Source organism: Microcaecilia unicolor, chromosome 6, assembly GCF_901765095.1.
Source record: "Microcaecilia unicolor chromosome 6, aMicUni1.1, whole genome shotgun sequence".
NCBI lineage: Eukaryota > Metazoa > Chordata > Amphibia > Gymnophiona > Siphonopidae > Microcaecilia > Microcaecilia unicolor.
In genome coordinates, this window is record NC_044036.1 from 80,158,639 (window position 1) to 80,173,141 (window position 14,503).

General features: G+C 38.3%; 1 protein-coding gene across 1 annotated transcript in view; it reads left to right on the forward strand.

The window, feature by feature from the left end:
- The window catches only part of SNX7 (sorting nexin 7), an 89,101-nt gene that overhangs the window by 68,992 nt on the left and 5,606 nt on the right, over positions 1 to 14,503 (forward strand). The window lies entirely within an intron of this gene.

Below are 14,503 nucleotides of genomic sequence, written 5' to 3' on the forward strand. Positions count from 1 at the left end.
TGTTTTGCATAAAATTGGAAAAAATCATATATACCTGACTTTGTATACCAAACTCGTAGTAAAAATGTTCACTTGCAGGCTACGTTTCCCCTTCTGTGCTGATGCAACCCCCCACCCCCAAGACTGCTCAGTATTGAGTTTCATTTTAAATTATAATTATTATAATTTTGAAATTTACACCCCAATCATATATAAGGAAAAAGCTGGTAAATTAACAGCAAAACAAAAGGACTGTTCATAGCTACAAAAAAGCAGCTCAATATAATCAACTCATTACTTTTAGACACAAATATATGAGTGGAATATCTTGAACTTGGAATATCATCTTGGGAGTCTTCCAAAAAAAAAAAACTCTTCAAGTCCAGAATTGGCAGGGAAATTTTATGAAACAACCCTAATCTCACCTGCCAGAACACTTTTTGACAAGTAGTAACATTTTGATATCGTGGTATTATCAGTATTGAAAATAACCAAGACTTCCTTAAGATATTTACTCAAGATTTCTAGGGACAACAAATGAGTCACAGGAAAGTTAAAAAAAAAAAAAAAAAAAAGTTCTTCACTTTTAATAAATTCTTAAGTGCCTCTAATTTAAAATGTAAACTCAAGCCATGCTTTTGTTCATGCTACTCTAATAGCTTACAGCATAAAAATTTGAGGTTCCAGAGATTTTATTCGTTTAGCCGACTATAAATTTACTGTCAATTTCTTCCAATTTACATGCAGTTTCTTTAATAAAATCATCATGGTTGTGTCACAGAATTTGAACATGATATTTAATTCTAGTCGCCACATTTCAAACGTCAGTCAATAAAATATCGGAGAAGATCCACCAGAAAAGCGGAGAACTCAAACACCCCACGGTAAAGACAATGTTACATAAAAAGTGGGAGAGCGACCAAGGATGCCAGAAACTGGAGGATGTTGAATAATAAACAATTTTATTGATAAATTTGAAGACTCGACACAACGTCGTGTTTCGGCCGTCAGGCCTGCATCAGGAGTCTCTGGGACAAAATATTACAAAATAACGTTGAAAATAATCGTTCAGACGTAACGTTGTAGTCTTTAAAAAGACTGTGTTTGGGAAAAAGTTGCCGTCAGATGCGCTGCGTGCGCTGTTCGTAAGGCAGAAAATTTATAGAATTATAAATTCTGTGGATTATTTTTAAAAATGTAGATACATTTGCTTGATTAAAAATTTTTTTTGAGGAGTCAAGATGGCACCCTAGAGTGGAGTTGTGAACGAAGCTGTTAACTCACTTCAAAATGCCTAAGAGAAGGCTGAGAAAACCTGCTTCCCCAATTTACCGTACACATTTTATCGTCTGGGGCAGTCCATCTGCGAGCAGATGAAAGGTGAACAGTCGCCCTTGCCTCTACTGGGAAGTAGCATCTCGTTATCCCCCAAGGAGGGAGAACCACCAGACAACCCTGCCTTGAAGCAACAGAGAGCTCTGGAGCTGAGTAGAGCATCTGTTGTTGGCGCTCTTGGCAGTGGCTCCACTACTCCTGCATCATCGAAAGTACCGAGTCCTGTGGTTTTGGAAGGCAAACGCCAGACAGGGGCAGTGCCTCTGTCGTTTTAGACACCACAAGTGTTCTGATGGAAGCAGACAGCTTTTTGAACCCTGGTATATATCAGAGCCACATATTACTTTTGAACCTGTAAGACCTGCCATTTTTACTCTGGAGGAATTATGGAAGACGATTGTTTCACTGGGCCATACTGTAACATCACAGATGGTTACACAAGCGGAAAAGATTCTGGTGTTGGAACAAAACGTAGATAATTTTGAATCTTGACTAACTTAAGTTTCAAATTTTTCTGAAACTTTTATCTACCACGCTGTAATGCTTGGACTCTAGTGTGATCGGGTTGGTTAAGGGACAAACCAAACTGGAAGTAAATTGTGAGAATCAGATACGCAGATGTCACCTGTTTCCACAGATGTTATTTGCCTCCTTTTAAGAAGAAAGAGACTGTAGATGGGCCTGACCAACTTACATTTGTACCCTGCGCTTTCCCACACAATGCAGGCTCAATGCGGCTTACATAGTAATTTGAAATACAAAGTTAAGAATAGAATTTTCAATAAAACAGTAGTAAAACAACATAAAGTCGAGCTGCTTAGTGTATGTGTATAAGTTGAGGTAGATAATATATGACTAGGATAAAAGAGGGTAGACAGGATAGAATAGTGTAATTTAGGAGAAAAGGGGTAATTTTACAAGACAGTTTGAATTTGCATTTTTTGAGTCATCTAAAGAAGAGTTGGTCATTCCATCAACTTTGGTAGTTACTATGATCATGATTGGATTGTGTGTCTGTATTTCAGGCACAGGAAATCTATTGTCTGTACTTTGAAAGTTAAAAAATTTTTTCTGATGTGGCTACTCAAAAATATTGCAAGTAGTTTTTTTTTTAATGAAACCTTGAGTAGTGGCCATTGGTGCTAACTTTTTGTTAAAATTTCCTTGTAAATGTGTTAAAAAGTATAATAAGGAGACATTTATTTTCTTTGAACCCTCTCAACTTGTGATTTTTCTTAGTAATAAAACTGTGATGCAGGGACAGACTGGCTGCTGGCATCCTCTGAGCAATTGCCTTAATACATTAGACACGTTCTCTGAAAGTATTTAAATTTATATCTGCTCTCCAGGGGATAATTTGTTTAGAGATTGTTTGTTTCTTTTTCCTTAAATTGTTTGAACTCTTTTCTCCTCCTCTAATTATTGGGGACTGGAGTAATGAGCAGCATTTAATATTTTTTTTCTTTTTATTATTGTGATTTAATTATTAGTATTATTGTATAGTGTCCACTTATTGTTCTTATTTCAAGGAATATTTTTGAATGTATTTTGTGAAATTCAATAAAGATTAAAGTAAAAGAAAAAATATATTTTTCATCTAGGGGATGGCAGAATATAAAGAATATTGTTAGAGTGCAAATAGGTTTTTCATATAAACTCAAAGAGCTGACTTGCCATTTACTTCTATAGAGTTTGAAACAGTAGAAGTCTTGTTTGCATAGAATGTCTAGGTAAGAACTGGAAGATCAAAAAGCTCACTCTGAGGCAGAAGCATAAAGCAAATATCGCACCACACTTCAAGTCCTCATTAAAACTAAATAAAACGAATTGCTTTCGCTATTTTAAAGATTTGAGTTATAGATAAAAATTAGGACATCCAAATCAGGAGGTTATAAATCCATGTGTATTTTACAAAACTCATGAGTGTGGACCTTTTTATAAAATATGCATGGTCAAAATTCAGGGGGAGTTACCAAATTACCTGTTGTTCTTCCTTGTAGACATAATTCTTGTATTTATGAACTTTACAAATAGGATACCCTTCACTTAGAAATGTCCGATTAAATTCTGTTTATAAGTGTGTGTTGCCATTTCAAGGTGCAAGAATCTGGAATGCTTTGCACTGTGAGCTAAGATAAATTCCATCCTACCTATGTTTTAGAAAGGCCTTGAAAACAAACGTATTTATGTGAAAACAAATGTTGTTATTTAAGAATCTGTTGTTTATTATACATCCCTCAGCAGTTAAGGTCTTTTTTCTGAGTGTTAACCATTACGAATCTTATGTGGAATGTGGATGGTGTACAAAACAGAGATAGAATATAATAAGGACATCGGTAAATACACATGAGTTTGCTAGCACATCTAGCAGGAACAGCTATTTCATTAAAAAAAAAAAAAAAAGGTGCACACCCACACAAAAAAATAGAAGGCATCACTTGAGGCTTGTGTGTAAGGACCGGTAACTTGCATGCACCACTCTTAGGGGCATTTTACTAAAGGGTTGCCACGTGGCAACCTGGAACTATCACCAGCCCAACACAGGTGCTGACGGTAGTTCCACGTTCAGCACTAGCGGAATTATTGAAAAAATGTTTCCGCTGGGGGAGGGGGGTTACCCGGATGTAATGGGGCAGTGTCACATGCTGCTTGATTACTGTCAGATTAGTGTGAGAGCCATTAAGGTGGCGGTAAGTGCTCCCCCCCCCCCCCCCCATAATGGCCACATAGCTGTTTCATTATTGGCAAGGCCAGTGGAACGCAGTAAGCAGGGTATGCATGGCAGGGGGCGCCAACATTCGAGGGGCGCCAGAAACTGTCATGCTTACCCTGTACTACACTACAGCCCTCCCAAGAAGACCTACCTTTGTGATGTAGTGGCCTCTGCTGCTGCGGGGGGCAGGAAAGAATCCCACTCTTTCCTGCCCTCTGCCACCGCCTCCGTCTCCCTTTGCTCTTCTGTGTCACAGGTGGCACCGCCTTATTTTTAAAATGGCTGCCGAGACACTGAGCTGAAAAAGGGGGTGGGTGGGAGAAGTTGTTTTTTTTTTAAAATGAACCAAAAAACAAAACATCCAAATCACAAAACCTTGTTCAAAACAGTATTTTCGGGGAAAAAATAGATGTATTTCTTTTTTTTTAAATGACCTTCTTTTCTATTCAGATTTTGGACGTTTTTTGCAAAACGTCCAAAGTCAGACTTAGACGTAATTTCGAAAATTCCCCTCCACATTGAATAGCATAAAGGTCTGTGTAATAGTTGCTTCTCCTTCCCATTTAGTTGTGTTGGATACAATGAAAGTATAGTAGAAGGGTTTAATGCTACCTTATCACTGGATTAGTGTAGGCATTGTCAACCCAGTCCTCGGGACACACACCTAGCCGGTCAGGTTTTTAGGATACCCATTATGAATAGCACAAAAAAGTGAAGGAGCAGACCCATGTAATGCAATAAAACAAAATGTATTCAACACAGATTAATAAAACATATGCTGTTCCTCTAACCGCCTAACATGGCCATGTTTCACCCTGTCAGGGGCTTAACATAAACCACAGGAGTGATTCAGTGTTTTACCTGTCTGGTTAATACCAAGCAGCATATAAAATTGAGCTAGCAAACATTGGACTCTTTCTCCATGCAGCAGCATATGTAAATTACTATGGCCAGCTAGAACGTTTTAATCCTTTATTGGTGAAGTATGGTTTGTGTGACATAATCAAATTAGAAAATTATGGCTGAGAGAACTGATCAGTTCTTTATTTCATAAAGTTTGGGAACTAGTGCTAAGATTTATTAATGCTAACTCTTAAGATTCCTTTGAGCAATCTGCCAAAAACTTATCACCACATTTATGGCTAAGGCACTTGATTTATATTAGGGGAAAGGGATCTCAGTGGCTCTTTTGGATCTCAATGAGGAAACCATGGAAGAACCTTACAGTTATATACCACCATTATCGGTCCAAAAACCCCTTAGTTATATTATTCACATAAACCCATATAGAGCATAAATTCTTATATATAGTGCTCAATTACAATCACATTACTAATATATAGTGCTCAATTACAATCACAATTACTCTTAATTTTTTTATTTTTTTTTACTTTTTCTCAATTGAGATAGTAACACAAGGTACAATGACCATAGGCACTTATGGGACAATCTCAATGCTCAATGGAGCTGTCCATTTTGCTACAAAGGTTTCATCTGGAGCAAAAACTGTACAATATGTAATATGGACAGGAAAAACACAAGACTGCTGATCAGCATTTCTTATAAATGCCCATAATGTCACCTGAAAATGAAAAAAAACATTTAAGCCTGAAGAAACACCAAATATGGATAGATATAAGAACATTAGACAGAAAAAAAAATATATATATATAAAGTCACCGAAACAGCATAAAATAAAAATGAAAATAACTTGCAATTGACTCTAATACACTATCTCCATATATAAGCAATGGTGTCCCCAACTATAGAGATCAGTAACCCGCTGATCTGGAAGTTCCTCTTTTAACACTCATACCGGAACTTCAGAATATTGCCTGCCACTCAGTAATAGTGTTAAGCCCCAGCGGTTCAATGGTCTGTAGTCTATTGATCCATCTCTGCTCTAGTTGATACAATATTTAGTTAGTATTGTTACTGTGTTTTGATTTCCTTTTTCCATCTATTTGGATTTATACTGAGATTTATTAATGTGCCATGGATGAGTATTTGTTTAATACAGAGCTAACTCACAAGACTAGTCATATATATATATATATATATATATATATATATATATATATATATATATATATATATCCATGGGTGTGTCCTTTTCCTGTTTTATTTTAGTTTACCTATCTTACCCAATATATAAGACTTAGGTTACTTACTGGTGCCTTTTCCTCTCTGAAAAATGTGGACATTATCTGTAATATTGTGAGGGGTTTAACTTTACTTTTATTCAAATAATTTCAAATACAAGGAAAACTCTTGGAAACTATATTGTATTGGGTCTGTGTGTGCAAATATTGTTTTTGAGGCAGAAAAATGTTTATGTCCAGCAGGTGGCATTTAAAGCATTCTTGAAAGGATCTCTGTAATAACCAGTATTAAAATGAGCATGGTAACATGAGCTAGCTGCTGTGTTTAACACTGGTGGTACATCAGGTTTTAACACCCAATATAGTGAACAAATTATTTATGAAGTACAGCTGCTCTCCTTCTCATCATCCTGTTTCTCTAATTCTGGAGAGTGGGGGAGGAGGCGCTTTGGGAAGTCTGGCGCTTCTATAGTGTGGATCTGAGGGTCTTTGCTGTTGTGGTGTGGAGAATGGAAGCCCAGAAATTATCTGTTAGCATGATGACCTTGTAGGCATGCTAATAGTTAACTGTGCTTCTGGAACTGTAGCTAAATTTAGCAGTGCAATACAGCCATGCCTAATTTAGTGCAACCACCTAAATACTGTAATGATCAATAATGAGCTCATTACGATGCTATTTGAATAATGTAGTTGACAACAGAATTACAAAATAATGTGATTGCAGTATTTTTAGCACAGTTGCATTTTAAGTCCTATGGATCATCTATGTTAGCTATGACACAGCTTAGTAAATAGACTTATTGAAGCATCAGAACTGTCCAGATTTCTAACGAAAATGCCATCTCCTTGCCTCTTATTGCATCCTGTAGTGCTCTTATCCTAGGATTCTGTTTTCTAGAGGGAATAATTTTATAACTGCTCACATTGGTGAAAGGTGGAGTGTACCTTTTAATCTGTGGATTTTGCAAGATTTTCAAAATGTACACGGACACTTTTATTTTGAAAATTACCCAGGAATACTACCCATACACTGTTCACCAGCTAATTTGTGTATGTATGTTTTCTGAGTAAAAATATGTGTAGTTTCAAGTTCCGTCCTGATCCCGGAAAACCTCCGCTGCAACGAGTAAAAGTTTGCACAGAATGGCACTATGAAGGTACCTTTAACAGCACATAGGGTGAGCAATATTTAAAGCCATTTTGGAGGCCACAGTGCAGACAGAATAATGATGAAATCCAACTATACTCAGATCTGGAAGAATTATTTAGAAAACTTTGCTTGAGGTACATATCCACAAAAAAAGAGACTCCCAACAGAATGGAATACAATTTTAAACAAAAGAAAACATATTTCACCCCATATGATGGACAAAACAATAAATTAGACAACTACATAGAAAGTTTCAGGCATAGGGTGAAATCACAACTTTACAGCAAAGAAAAGGAAATGCTGTACAACCTTTCTCCACCAGAAAAAGCGACCATAAAAACTGTACAAAATAACCAAAATATTGTCATCAAACCTGCAGACAAAGGAGGCTCTGTAGTGATTATGGACATACAAAAATATATTGAAGAAGGACACTGACAGCTCTCAGGCAACATATACTACAGGAAACTAACTAAGGAACCCACGCAGGATTATACAAAACAGCTGAAAAATCTTATCAAAACACTTTCAAAGCAAGTACAGCCACATATAAAAAAAAATACTCATACCAAACCCATCCTTCTGTGGGTGCATGCTACCCAAAATCCACAAACCTAGAAACCCTGGCAGACCAATCATATCTGGTATTGGCACACTTAGAGGAAATATCTGGACTTATAGAGGGGATTCTTAAACCTTTTGTGCACAAGACAAACAGCTTTATACAAGACACCACAGACTTTCTGAACAAATTAAAAAAAAAACCTCAAGCAGTTACCGCCAGGTGCCCTTCTGGTCACAATGGATGTAGAATCACTATACAGCAACATTCCCTATGCAGATGGCATAACTGCATGTGATAAACTCCTAAAAACATTCACCCTGGACAACCAGTACTCACTGGAAACTATTACAAAATTAATCACATTTATTCTAACTCACAACTATTTCCGCTTTAACAATGACATCTATCTGCAGATCATGGGCACCAGAATGGCACCCCAATATGTTAACCTCTTCTTGGCAGAACAGAGAGAGACATTTTTGAAATCATATTAGACTAAACCCCTAAAATACTACCAGTATAATGATGACATTTCCATGGTTTGGACTGAGGGGGAAGAAACTCTAAAACAATTTCACAGTTCTTACAATACATACCATCCTACAATCAAATTCAAAATTGACTACTCCCCAGAAAAAGTCAGTATTTTTGGACACCACAGTTTCCATCAGCAATGGCTTTAGTACAGGAAACTTACAGACAGATGCAGTTACTTTCACAATTCCAGCTTCCACCCTTCACACAAAAAAATATATTATTCACAGTGAAGCTACAAGATACCATCATGTCTGCTCTGACCTAAGAGACAGAGATAAACACCTCAAAATCCTGACTGAATCCTTCAAACAAAAAGGCTACAACCCCAAAATAATCTCCAAGAATGTTGCCTCCACCCTTAAAATACCCAGGGAAAACCTATTGCAGTACAAGGAAAAGAAAGCCACAGAGAGAATCCCCCTTGTAGTAACATACAACCCAGAGCTAGAAAAATTGAGAAGAATCATAAAAGATCTACAGCCACTACTCCAGGAGGATGAACTACTGAAAGAGATATTCCCTTCCAACAGCCACCCAACTTAAAACACAAACTAGTGAAAAGCATGGTCCCAATAGTGACTCAAAAAGAAGAGAGTGGCACATCCTTGCAGTATATCTAGCTGCAAACTGTACCAACACTTTTCACAGGATCCCAGGCATCCACAAAGGAAAAACATTCAACATAAAGGAATCCTTCACATACCTATCTTCAAATGTGGTATATATCATTCAATTTAAAAAATGTGAAGAAGGGTGCTATATTGGAGAAACAAGCCAGGTGCTATAGATGAGATTTAATCTACATGGACATCATATGAAAAATGCCAATGCCAACAAGGATGTTCTCTGTGGGACAGCACTTTACAAAACCAGAACACTGCATCAATGATTTTATGGTGAGAATACTAAAAGGAAACTTTAAGACAATCCAGGAATGTAAGACCTTTAATGTCAAAATGATTAAATATTTTGACACCCACAAGATAGGACTTAACAAATGGGTTTTCCAGCCTATTATCTAATATAATAATTTGCTCCTGCAACATTCCAATATCTCACTACTTTCGTAACCATCTCCTGACATTACTCTCCCTCAGTAGAAGCCTGCTTGCCTGACGTCAGGAGATCCTGGGAAACGTGACGCGTCTCAAGCACGGGCACAACGAGTTCGCACCACCATCTCCATCCCCTCCCAGTTCAGCAGTCCCACCCCCCACCCCCCGATACATCACGCATGGCTGCCCTTGACGTCATGGTGACGTGCACACTAATGTGCTGCTCGCTCATGCGTTTTTCTTCCTGGGCCGGGCCCACGGCTCTCAGCCGCAGCTGATGGTTTTCTGCAAGGTGTTACGTGGGGAAGAGGTCGAGGCTGGGCTCTGTGCCCGGCACCGCTGTGCGCTACATCCTGGGCCCAGCCTAGAGCTGCAGTTGGGGGCCCTGGAGCTGCAGAGCACAAAAGACCCATGGGACGAGGAACGATGGTTGTGCAGTAGCAAATCAAGTGCTGGTGGTGCTGGCAGCTGTTGTAGGAAGGGTTCCTTAAAGATCCACCGCGGCTGCCTCTTCCGCACAAAAAGCTGCAACGGGTCTGGCAACGTTTCGGACCAGAGGCTGGCTGGAGGCTTGACTGCCTCGGACGGCAGTTTGATTGTTGTATCCGGGCCACGCGATCAGGAAGTGGGAAGGTGAGTCTTCTGCAAATAATCCTTGCACAGAAGGCGAAGTGACCCTTGCATCCTCTCTCTGAACCATTCGTAAGTCCGTGATATTTTGAGCAATGTGTTTTGTCAAAACTTCCTTTTGCTATTTGAATTCTTATAACGTATATAGCACTAGATAGGGCGCATGTTCATGTATGAATGTAGGAAGTATGTTTCTTCCATACAGGGTACTCTTTATAATATATTAACTTACTAGAGAAAAAGGCCTGTTTCTAGCTGTCTAAAACAAACTCTCACACACACAGACACTCTGACTCACACACACACACACACACACACTGATACAGCACATGGATGTCTTGGACAGGGCAAACAGGAAGATTGCAGGATAGGGATGGATGGCCACACTCAATCATGCTCAATCACTCTCTCACTGTCTCTCACACAGTCACTCACTGTCACACATACACTGGATCTGTGAGGCACGCTCTCCATCTCACACACACTCTCAGTCACAATCAGACTATCAATGTATCTCACAAACTCACTGTCACACACACACTGAATCTCACTCTGTATCCCACATACACACTGTCTATTACTTTGTCACACACACTTGCTGTATGTCTATCTCTAAGACACACACAGTATCTCTCAATCTATCTAAAACAAACTCTCTCTCACACAAACACACACACTCTATGACCCACACACACACACTGATACAGCACATGGATAGATGGACACACACTCTCTCTATGTTCATACACACTCCCACACACACATACTTGCATACAGGTCAATCACAGATGCACTTTCATAATGCCCCTTTCATTGGTTTTACATAAGCGGACACACAGATAACAAGCACAGTGCTGTGAACCACACAATTGGACTGTGCCACTTTTCTACAGTACCACACATTGCAGTAACTATCCATTGAGACTGAGAGTTGACAGACAGCACTTTACAGACAAGTGTGACAGGAAATACATAAGATGAATAAAACATTGATCACTCTTTCTCTCTCTCTCTCTAACTATCACAAAGTATGTCTTACACACACACACACACTCATTGTTTCACAGTAACACACACACTCTCTCTCATACACACACTGTTTCTCATTCAATCAATTCTGACTCCCACACACACACATACTTACATACAGGTAACTCGCAAATTAACTTGCATAATGCCCCTTTCAGTGCTTTCAGATCAGCGGATACACAAATAAGAATCACGGTGCTGCCAACAACGCAATTGCTCTCAGCCAATACATACCAACTCACTCACAAACACACAGAATGAAAACAACAGAAATACATAACACAAAAAAATACATCTCATTGTCATGGATCAGATTAGTCATAAAACAATCTGGGAAATTATTCATTAGCATCACAGGAAATATCTAAAATCACTTCCATTAAAAACATTCATGGCAAAATCAGATTACCTTGCTAGCGCCCGTTTCATTTCTAACAGAAACAGGCCTTTTTCTCTAGTAAACCATAAAATTCTACTGCTTTGTCACCCTCTTATCTACCATCCATCTACCCCTGTTTCTCACCTAACCTACCCCACCCTCTTCCTGTGAGACTGTCATTGAAATGCGTTTGTGTTTCACTTATATATATACTGATGTTTGCCAACATTTGCTTATTTCTGATCTGAAGAAGAAGGGTTACCTTTGAAAGCTAATCAAAAAATGTATTAGATTAGTCCAATAAAAAAGGTATCATCTTATTTTTTTCTATGTTTGGTTTTATTTCTGTTTATTAAGTTTATTCAGCATTTTCTATCCTGCCCATCATAGGACATGTCCCAAACCAAAAAGCAATGTTGAACTAGCATCACTAAAGCACTGACTTCATTTACATACAAATAACAGATTAAGAACATTTTTTAAATAAAATAAATCTCTCCAGATCAGCATCCAGCAGCCCTTTTATACAAATGTTCTTTCAGCCTAAAATGTGTTGGCGTTCAACCTGCATCAGGGTCTCATTCCATCCACTGAATCCAGAGTAACTTGTCTTCTGGTCATTTATAAGCAACAATCCACTGCACATAGTACAAGTATTTGGCCGCCAAAGAAAAGGGGAAAAGAAACAAAATAGAGGAAAATAAAAGACAACCATTAAATAAAAAAAAAAAGAAATTAAACCAATAAAATCCATATTGAAAATATTTTAATAACCATAACTTGAAATAAGTTACATTGTATTAACAGAATAACAATAGTATAATAAAAGTAGTAATGCACAGAACAATGTGGTAAAGCTCAAACTAGGTAAATTAAATCCTAGTAATAGCAATAGTATACAAGTTAACAGCACTGTAGAACATTCATTTTTAAAAAGATGTGGTAAATGTCAGAAGAATACTAATGATGCACCGTAATAGGTAGTGTGATAGAACATTTGTTTTTATATAGATATGATGCTCACAATGTCAGCACAATACAAGTGAAACATCTTAAAAGGGAACATATTAAAACATTCATATAATACAAAATATGCTTTCAATCTGAGTACAATACTACTAGTACTACTTATCATTTCTATGGCACTACTATGATAGAAGTTTATAAAATCATAAGTGGTGCAGAACATGACGGCAGATAAGGGCCAGCCATTCCATGCATCTACCACCCTTTCTGTAAAGAGTATTTTCTTAGATTCCTCCTCGGTCTGTTTCCTGTTAACTTCATCGTATGCCCCCTCATTCCAGAGTTTTCCTTCATTTGAAAAAGGCTCACTTCCTATATATTATGTATTTCAACATCTCTATCGTATCCCCCTCTCTCCTGCCTCTCTTCCACCTTATACATGTTGAGGTTCCTAAGTCTGTCCCGATGTGTTTTATGACCGAGACCGCTTACAAATTTTGTAGCCACCCTCTGTACTGACTCCATCCTTCTGTAGGTGCAGTCTCCAGAATTGCACACAGTACTCTTATGGGGCCTCACCCAGTCAGTCAGGACACTATCACCTCTTTTTTTTTCCCTGCTGGTCATCCGTCGCCTTATGCAGCCAAGCATCCTTCTGGCTTTGACCGTCACTTTTTTCTACCTGTTTGGAGACCTTAAGGTCATCAGACACAATTACCCCCAAGTTCCGCTCTTCTTTCATACACAGAAGCGCTTCACCCCCTATATATGAAATATGGCATTTTAATCAGGAAACAGACAGTTTTCAACCCCGACGCATGATCACATCCTAACATTTTGTCTGAATCACCCCAACCTATTTACTGATACTTCTTTACTGTACTTGTCACTGTAATAGTACCCCTATACTGTATTTGTTCACACCGGAGTCTGTAACCACCTCTCCGGAACTATGTAAGCCACTTTGAACCTGCTAATAAGTGGGAAAAGGTGGGATACAAATGTAACAAATAAAATAAAAAAATATATATTGTGCCATTTCCCTGGATTCTTGTAACCCAAGTGCATAACCCTTCATTTCTTAGTATTAAATCTTAGTTGCCAATTATCGGACCGTTCTTTAAGCTTCACTAGATCCTTCCTCATGTCATCCACACCCTCTAGGGTGTCAACCTTATTACAGAGTTTGGTATCATCTGCAAAGAGACAAACCTTATCAGACAGCCCTTCCGCAATGTCACCGACCCCTGAGGTACACCACTGATAACATTCCTTTCCTCAGAGTAAACTCCATTTACCACTACCCTCTGTCTCCTTCCATTTAACCAATTTTTAACCCAGTCAGTCACTTTAGGTCCCATACCAAGGGCACTCAGTTTATTTATCAGTTGCCTGCACGGAACCATGTCAAAGGCTTTGCTAAAATCCAAGTACACCACATCTAGCGCGCCTCCCAAGTCCAACTGTTTGGTCACCCAGTCAAAGAAATCACTTGCTGTCATAGCAGAACTCAGTTTGTCGTTCACCTACCGTTCATCGATTCAAAGTTATCTTTTCTGCACTGCATCATTTATGTCCACCAGTCACTAGTAACATAGTAACATAGCAGATGACGGCAGAAAAAGACCTGCAAGGTCCATCGAGTCTGCCCAAGAAGATAAACTCATATGTGCTACTTTTTGTGTATACCTTACCTTGATTTGTACCTGTCCTTTTCAGGTAAGTAAAATCTGATTTTTTTATTCTAAATTGTCAACTTTTGGCTAGAGGTTTAGATACCTGCTATTTTCAACCTTTGGCTAGAGGTTTAGATACCTGATATTTTCTTTAATTTAAGGCTTATTTAATTTATTGCTTACTGCTTAATTAATTTGTTTTGTGAAGTCTCTTTCCCTTCCTGCCTAGCTCTGATAGAAGAGAAGCTTTTCAAACTGCATTGTGGTTACAAGGTTGCTTTTGTTATAGGGAATATTTAGATTGATTTACAAAAGTTATATTCCAGGGGAATTTGAAAGTTTAATCTTGAACTGAAAATTCCTTCATCAGACTTGCTAGAGAACTTT